Genomic DNA, 10,663 nt, shown 5'->3' on the forward strand with positions numbered 1-10,663 from the left:
TCCCTAACAATAAACCTAACCCTAACCCTAATCCTAAGCCTAACCCTAACCCTAACACTAACGCTAAACCTAAACATAACCCTAACCTTAACCCTAATACTAACCCTAAACTAATCCTAACCCTAACACTAACGCTAACCTTAAAACTAACCCTAACCCTAAACCTAACCCTTATTCTAACCCTAACGCCGAACCCTGAACCCTGAACCCCACCCTAACACTAACCCTAACCCTAAAACTAAAACTAACCTTAACCCTAACCCTATCCTTAACACTAACCCTAACCCTAACCCTAACAATAATGGTAACATTATACCTAATCCTATCCCTAAACCTAACCCTAACCCTCACCCTAATGCTAACAGTAACACTAAACCTAATCCTATCTCTAAACCTAACCCTAAACCTACCCTAAACCTAAACCTAACACTAACACTAACACTAAACATAACCCTCATGCTAACCCTAACCCAAAATCTAAAACTAAACCTAACCCTAACCCTAACGCTAATGATTACACTAAACCTAACCTAACACTAACCCTAACCCTAATACTAACCCTAAACTAATCCTAACCCTAACACTAACGCTAACCCTAAACCTAACCCTAACCCTAAACATAACCCTTATTCTAACCCTAACGATGAACCCTGAAACCTGAACCCCACCCTAACACTAACCCTAACCCTAACCCTAACCCTAACCTTAACCCTAACCCTATTCTTAACACTAACCCTAACCCTAACCCTAACCCTATCCCAAACGGTAACATTAAACCTAATCCTATCCCTAAACCTAACCATAAATCTTTCTCTAAAACTAACCCTAACACTAACACTAACCATAACCCTAATGCTAAGCCTAACCCAAACACTAACATTAAGCTAACACTAACCCTAACGCTAATGATTACCCTAACCCTAACCCCACCCTAACCCGAATGCTAACCCTAACACTAACTCTAACCCTAACCCTAACCTTAACCTCAACCCTATCCCTAACACTAACCCTGACCCTACCCCTAACCATAACACTAAACCTACCCTATACCTAAACCTAACCCTAAACATTTCCCTAACCCTAACCCTAACACTAACACTAACCATAACCCTAATGCTAACCCTAACCCAAACCCTAACATTAAGGTAACCCTAACCCCAACGCTAATGATTACCCTAACCCTAACCCTACCCTAAACCTAATGCTAACCCTGTCACTAACCCTAACCCTAAACCTAACCCTAATGCTAATGATTATCCGAACCTTAACACTAACACTAACCCTAACCCTAACGCTAACCCTAACCCTAACACTAAACCTAACCCTGAACCTAACCCTAACCCTAACCCTAAACCTGACACTGACCCTAACACTAAACCTAACCCTAACCCTAACAGTAACACTAAACCTAAACCAAACCCTAACCCTAACCCTAACCCTAACCCTGACCCCTGAACAATGACCCCACCCTAACGCTAACTCTAACCCTAACCCTAACCCTAAACTTAACCCTAACCCTATCACTAACAGTAACCCTAACCCTAACCCTAACCGTAACACTAAACCTAACCCTATCCCTAAACCTAAGCCAAACTTTACGCTAACCCTAACCATAACACTAATACTAACCATAACCCTAATTCTAACCCTAACCCAAACCCTAACCCTTACCCTAACCCTAATCCTAACCCTAACCCTAACCCAAACCCTTACCCTAACCCTAACTCTACCCTAACCCTAACCCTAACCCTAAACCTAACCCTAACCCTAACCCTAACGCTAACCCTAAACCTAACCATAAACCTAACTTTAACCCTAAACCTAACCCTAATCCTAACCCTAAACCTAACACTAACCCTAAACCTAACCGTAACACTAAACCTAACCCTATCCCTAAAACTAACCCTAAAACTAAACCTAACCCTAACCTAAACCCTAACAGTAAACCAAACACTAACACTACATTAACCATAACCCTAATGCAAACCCTAACCCAAACCCTAACACTAAAGCTAACCCTAATCCTAACGCTAACTCTAATGATTATCCTAACTGTAACACTAACCCTAACCATAACCCTAAACTAACCTTAACCCTAAATCTAACCCTAATCCAAAACCTAAACCTAACCCTAACCCTAACACTAACATTAACCCTAACCCTAACCCTAACTGTAACACTAAACCTAACCCTATCCCTAAACCTAAACCTAAACCTAACCCTAACCCAAACCCTAACCCTAACACTAACACTAACATTAACACTAACACTAACCATAACCCTATTGCTAAGACTAATCCAAACCCTAACACTAAAGGTATCCCTAACGCTAACCCTAACGCTAATGATTATCCTAACCCTAACCCCAACCGTAACCCTAAAATAACCCTAACCGTAACACTAACCCTAAACATAAACCTAACCCTAACCCTAACCCTAATCTACCCCTAACCCTAACCCTAACCCTAACCCTAACACTGAACCATGAACACTGAAACCCACCCTAACCCTAACCCTTACCCTAACCCTAACCCTAACCTTATCCCTAACACTAAGCCTAACCCTAACCCTAACGGTAACACTAAGCCTAACCCTATCCCGAAACCTAAACCTAAACCTTTACCTAACCCTAATCATAACACTAACACTAACCATAACCCTAATGCTAACCCTAACCCAAACCCTAACACTAAAGCTAACCCTAACCCTAACCATAACCCTAATGATTACCCTAACCCTATCCCTACCCTAACCCTAACGGGAACCCTAACAGTAACCCTATTCCTAAACCTAACCCTAACGCTAATGATTATACTAAACTTAATCCTAACACTAACCCTAACCCTAACGCTAACCAAACCCTAACACTAAACCTAACCCTGACCCTAACCCTAACCCTAACCCTAACACTAACCCTAACCCTAAGCCTGACCCTGACCCTAACCCTAAACCTAACCCTAAACCTAAACATAACACTAAATCTAAAACAAACTCTAACCATAATCCTAACCCTGAACCCTGAACTCTGAACCCCACCCTAACCCTAACCCTAACCCTAACCCTAACTTTAACCCTAAACCTATCCCTAACACTAAAACTAAACCTAACCCTAACCGCAAACATAACACTAAACCTAACACTATCCCTAAACCTAAACCTAAATATTTCATTAACCATAACCCTAAAGCTAACACTAACCATAACACTAATGCTAACCCTAACCCAAACCCTAACACTAAAGCTAACCCTAACCCTAACCCTACCCTAACCCTAATGCTAACCCTATGGCTAAACCTAACCCTAAACCTAACCCTAACCCTAACCCTAACGCTAACCCTAACCCTAAACCTAACGTTAACCCTAACCCTAACGCTAACCCTAACCCTAAACCTAACGTTAACCCTAACCCTAACCCTAACACTAACCCTAACCGTAACACTAAACCTAACCCTATACCTAAACCTAACCCTAAACCTAAACCTAACCATCACCTGAACCCTAACCCTAACCCTAACAGTAACACTAACACTAACCATAACCCTAATGCTAACCCTAACCCTAACCATACCCTAACCCTAATTCTAACCCTAACGCTAACCATATCCCTAAACCTAACCCTAAACCTAAACCTAACCCTAACCCTAACACTAACACTAACACTAACCATATCCCTAATGCTAACCCTAACCCAAACCCTAACACTAATGCTAACCCTAACCCTAACCCTAACACTAATGATTATCCGAACCATAACCCTAACCCTAACCCTAACCCTAAACTAACCCTAGCCCTAACACTAACCCTAAAATTAACTCTATCAATAACCCTAAGCCTAACCCTAAACTAACGCTAACCCTAACCCTAACCCTAACACTAACACTAACACTTACACTAAACATAAACCTAATGCTAACTCTAACCCAAACCCTAACATTAAGGTATCCCTAACCCTAACGCTAATGATTACCATAACCCTAACCCAACCCTAACCCTAACACTAATGATTACCCGAACCGTAACCCTACCCTAACCATAATGCTAACCCTAACAATAACCCTAACCCTAACCCTAACCCTAATGTTAACTCTAACTCTAAACCTAAGGTAACCCAACCCTAACAGTAACACTAAACCTAACCGAATCCCTAAACCTAACCCTAAATCTAACCCTAACCCTCACCTAACCCTAACCCTAACACTAACACTAACCATAACACTAATGCTAACCCCAACCCAAACCATAACACTAACCCTAACCCTAACCCTAACCCTAACACTAACCCTAACCCTAACCATGAACTCTGAACGCTGAACACTGAACCCTAACCCTAAACATAACCCATCCCCTAACCATAACCTAACGCTAACACTATCCTAACCCTAACCCTAACCCTAAACCTAACCCTAACCGTAAGCCTAAACCTAACGCTAACCCTAACCCTAACCCAAACCCTAACGCTATCCCTAACCCTAACCCTAAACCTAACCCTAACCCTAACCATAACCATAAAAATAAATCTGTCCCTAATCCTAACCATAACCCTAACCCTAACCATAAACCTAACCCTAACCCTAATCCTAACCCTAAACCTAACCATAGCCCTAGCCCTAACCCTAACCCTAAAACTAACACTAACCGTAACCTTAACACCAAACCTAATCTATCCCTAAAACTAACCCTAACCATATGGCTAACCTGAACTTTAACACTAATACTAACCATAACCCTAATGCTAACCCTAAACTAAACCCTCACACTAAAGCTAACCCTAACCCTAACCCTAACAATAACCATAACCATAACCATAACAATAAATCTATCCCTAACCCTAAACCTAACCATAACCTTAACCATAACAATAACAATAACAATAAACCTATCCTCAAACTTAACCCTAGACCTAATGCTAACCCTAACCCTGAACCCTGACATGAACCATAACCCTAACACTAGCCGTAACCCTAACCCTAACCCTGTACCCTGAAACCTGAACCCTAACCCTTATCCCTAACCCTAACCCTAACCCTAACACTAACGATAATGTTTATCAGAACCTTAAACCTAACACTGACCCTAACCCTAACACTAACACTAAACCTTACTCTAAACCTAAACCAAACCATAACCCTAACCCTAATTCTAACCCTAATGCTAACCATGTACCATGAACCCTGAACCCTAACCCTAACCCTAACCGTAACCCTAACCCTAACACTATCCTTAACACTACACCTAACACTATCCCTAAACCTAACCTATACTTATCGCTAACAATAACACTAACACAAACATTATCCATAACCATAATGCTAACCCTAACCCAATTCCTAACAGTAAAGCTAACCCTAACCCTAAGCCTAACCCTAACCCTAACCCTAACGCTAAACCTAACCCTAACCCTAACCCTAAACCTAACCCTGACCCTGACCCTAATCCTAACACTAACCCTAACCGTAACACTAAAACTAATCCTACACCTAACCCTAAACCTAACTGTAACCCTAACCCTAACCCTAATTGTAACACTAAACCTAACCCTATCCCTAAACCTAACCCTAACCCTAATCCTAAACCTAAACCTAACCCTAACCCTAACCCTAACGCTAACCCTAACCCTAAACCTAACGTTAACCCTAACCCTAACCCTAACCCTAACACTAACCCTAACCGTAACACTAAACCTAACCCTATACCTAAACCTAACCCTAACCCTAAACCTAACCATCACCGTAAACCTAACCCTAACCCTAACAATAACACTAACACTAACCATAACCCTAATGCTAACCCTAACCCTAACACTACCCTAACCCTAATTCTAACCCTAACGCTAATCCTAACCCTAAACCTAACGTAAACCCTAACCCTAACCGTAACACTAAACCTAACCCTATCCCTAAACCTAACCCTAAACCTAAACCTAACCCTAACCCTAACCCTAAAACTAACACTAACCATAACCCTAATGCTAACCCTAACCCAAACCCTAACACTAATGCTAACCCTAACCCTAACCCTAACACTAATGATTATCCGAACCATAACCCTAACCCTAACCCTAACCCTAAACTAACCCTCGCCCTAACACTAACCCTAACCCTAAACCTAACTCTAACCCTAACACTAACCTACCCCTAACCCTATCCCTTATCCTAACCCTGAACCCTGAACGCTGAACCCCAACCTAACCCTAACCCTAACCCTAACACTAACCCTAACACTAACTCTATCAATAACCCTAACCCTAACCCTAAACTAACCCTAGCCCTAACACTAACCCTAACACTAACACTAACCGTGAACCCAGAACACTGAACCCCACACTACCCTAATCCTTACCCTAACCCTAATCCTAACCCCATCACTAACACTAACCCTAACCCTAACCATAACCATAACACTAAACCTAACCCTATCCCTAAACCTAAACCTAAACCTTTCCCTAACCCTAACCATAACACTAACACTAAAAATAACCCTAATGCTAACCTTAACCCAAGCCCTAACACTAAAGCTAACCCTAAACCTAACGCTAATTATTACCCTAACCCTAACCCTACCATAACCCTAACACTAACCCTAACACTAACCCTAATACTAAACCCTAACCCTAACCGTAACCCTCACCCTAACCCTGAACCCTGAACCCTGAACACTGAAACCTGAACCCTAAGCCTAAGCCTAATCGTAATACTAAACCTAACCCTATCCCTAAACCTAACCGTAAACCTATGGCAAACACTAACCCTAACACTAACACTAACCATAAACCTAATGCTAACCTTAACAAAAACCCTAACATTAAGCTAACCCTAACCCTAACCCTAATGATTATCCTAACCTAAACCTAACATAACCCTAACCCTAACGCTAAACCTTACCCTAACCTTAAACCTTACCCTGACCATAAACCTATCGCTGACCCTAACCCTAAACCTAACCCTAACCCTAAACCTAACCCTAAACCTATCGCTAATCCTAACCCTAATACTAACTCTAACCATAACCTTAATGCTAAACCTAACCCACACCCTAGCACTAAAGCAAACCCTAAACCTGATCCCAAACATGACCCTCACTCTGACACTAATCCTAACCCTAACCCTAACCTAACACTATCCCTAACCCTAACCCTAACCATAAACCTAACCCTAACCCTAAACCTAACACTAACTCTAACACTAAACCTGAACCCTGAACCCCACCCTAAACCTAACCCTAACCCTAACCGTAACACTAAACCTAACACTATCCCTGAATCTTACCCTAAAACTCTCGCTAAAACTAACTCTGAACCCTGAACCCCACCCTAACCATAACACTAACCCTAACCCTAAACTAACCTTAACCCTAACACTAACCCTAACCCCAACCTAACCCTAACCCTAACCCTAACCCTAACTGTAACACTAAACCTAACCCTATCCCTAAACCTAAACCTAAACCTAACCCTAACCCTAACCATAACCCTAACCATAACACTAAACCTAAACATAAACCTATCGCTAACCCTAAAAATAACACTAACACTAACCATAATCCTAATGCTAACCCTAACCCAAAAGCTAACATTAAAGCTAACCCTAACACTAACCCTAACTATAATGATTATCCTAACCCTAACCCTAGCACTAACCTTAACCCTAACGTTAACCCTAAACCTAAACCTAAACCTAACCCTGACCCTAACCCTACACTAAACCTAACCTAACCCTAACTCTACACCTAATCCCAACCCTAACCCTTACTCAAACCCTAACCCTAACCCTAAACCTAACCATAACCCTAACCCTAACTCTAAACCTAAACCTAACCCTAATCATAACACTAACCATAACCCTAATCTTAAGCCTAAACCTAAACCTATCTTTAAACCTAAACCTAACCCTAACCCTAACCCTAACCCAATCCCTAAACTTAACCCTATCCCTAACCCTAACGCTAAACCTAAACCTAATACAGCCTAACAATAACCGTAAACCTAACCCTAACTTAAGACCTAACCCTACCCCTACCCCTACTCCTAACGCTAACCATAACACTAATGCTAAAATTAACCCTAACCCTTACACTAACCCTAACACTAAACCTGAGCCTGACCCAGACCTTAACACTAACGCTAACCCTAACCTAGAACCATAACCCTAACACTAACTCTAACCCTTTCCCTAATCCTAACCCTAAACCCTGAACCCTGAACCCTAACCCTAACCCTAATCCTAACCCTAACCCTAAACCTAAACCTAACCTAATCCTAACCCTAACACTAAACCTAAACTTAAACCTAACCCTAACCCTAACCATAACACTTATTCTAACCCTAACTCTGAAGCCTGAACCCTGAATCCCAACCTAATCCTAACCCTAACCCTAACCTTAACCCTAACCCTATCCCTAACACTAACCCTAACCCTAACCCTAACGGTATCACTAAACCTAACCCTATACCTAAACCTAACCCTAAATCTTTATCTAAAACTAACCCTAACACTAACACTAACCATAACCCTAATGCTAACCCTAAACCAAACCCTAACACTAAAGCTAACCCTAAACCTAACCCTAACGCTAATGATTATCCTAACCATAACCCTAACCCTAACCCTAACCCTAAACTAATGCTAACCCTAACACTAAACCTAACCCTAAACCTAACCCTAACCCTAACCTAACACTACCCTAACCCTAACTGTAACATTAAACCTAAAGCTAACCCTAAACCTAAACCTAACCCTAACCCTAACACTAACCCTAATCTTAACCCTAACTGTAACATTAAACCTAACCCTATCCCTAAACCTAAACCTAAACCTAACCCTAACCCTAACCCTAACCATAACCCTAACCATAACACTAAACATAAACATAAACCTATCCCTAACCCTAACCATAATACTAACACTAACCATAACCCTAATGCTAACCCTAACCCAAAACCTAATGCTAAGTCTAACCCTAACACTAAACCTAACTCTAATGATTATCCTATCTCTAACCCTAACCATAACACTAAACCTAACCCTATACATAACCTAACCCTAAACATTTCCCTAACCCTAACCCTAACGCTGACACTAACCATAACCCTAATGCTAACCCTAACCCAAACCCTAACACTAAAACTAACCCTAACTCTAACCCTAACCCTAACGCTAATGATTACCGCAACCCTAAACCTACCCTAACCCTAATGCTAACCCTAAGCCTAACACTAACCCTAAACCTAACCATAACCATAACCCTAAAGCTAACCCTAAACCCAACCCTAACGTTAACCCTAACCCTAACCCTAATCCTAACCCTAACCCTAACACTATGCATAACCCTAATGCTAAGCCTAAACCAAACCCTAAAACTAAAGCTAACCCTAACACTAACCCTAACGCTAATGATTATCCTAACCCTAACCCTAACCCTAACCCTAAACTAACCCTAACACTAACCCTAACCCTAACCGTAACATTAAACCTAACACTATCCCTAAGCCTAAACCTAAACCTAAACCTAATCATAATCCTAACCCTAACCCTAACACTAAAGCTGTCCCTAACCCTAACCCTAACACTAATGATTAACCTAACCATAACCCTAAACCTAGCCCTAACAAAAACCCTAAACTAACCCTAACCCTAACACAACCTTTAACCCTAATCCTAACGCCAACCCTAACCGAAACCCTAACCCTAACCTGCCCCTAACCCTAAACCTAACCCTGAACCCTGAACCCCTCCCTAACCCTAACACTAACCCTAACATTAACACTAACCCTATCACTATCACTAACACTAACACTATCCATGACACTAACCCTAACCCTAAGCTAACCCTAACCCTAACCCTAACTCTAACACTAACCCTGAACCCTGAACCCTGAACCCCACCCTAACCCTAACCCATACCCTAACCCTAACTGTTGGGGGAAGTCCTGTGCATTTGTCAATAAAGTACTGTTGAGCCTATAGGAAACCTAGAAAGCAGGGACTAGGAGTCCAGGAGAACTCTGGGAAGGGGAAACACAAGAGAGTCAACATGTAACGCCATTGGGGTTAGGAAGCCTGGAACTATTCTCCGGTAAGAGACATACTTGGATTAACAATTATGGGGTAATTACTTAAAGCAGAGCTAGCCAGTAAGAGACAAGCAAGGCCAACAGCTTCATAATGAATATAGCCTCTTGTGTGTTTATTTGGGACTGATGCTGCTCTGGAACTAGGCAGGCGGGAAGGCTCCTCTCAAGGAAAGCTTCTTTTAACACCTAACCCTAACCCTATCCCTAACACTAACCCTAACCCTAACCCTAAACCTAACCCTAACCCTAACCCTAACCGCAAAACTAACCTAACCCTATCTGTAAACCTAAACCTAAACCTTTCACTAACCCTAACCATAACACTAACACTAACCGTAATCCTAATGCTAACCCTAACCCTACCCTAACCCTAATGCTAACCCGAGGCTAACCCTAACCCTAAACCTAACCCTAACCCTAACCCTAAAGTTAACCCTATCCCTAACTATAACGCTAAATCTAACCGTAACCCTAACACTAACCCTAACCCTAACCGTAACACTAAAGGTAACCCTATCCCTAAACCTAACCCTAAACATAAACCTAACCCTAACCCTAACCCTAAAAATAACCCTAACTCTAACACTAACACTA

The sequence above is a fragment of the Mesocricetus auratus genome, unplaced genomic scaffold, assembly GCF_017639785.1.
Source record: "Mesocricetus auratus isolate SY011 unplaced genomic scaffold, BCM_Maur_2.0 Super-Scaffold_4256, whole genome shotgun sequence".
NCBI lineage: Eukaryota > Metazoa > Chordata > Mammalia > Rodentia > Cricetidae > Mesocricetus > Mesocricetus auratus.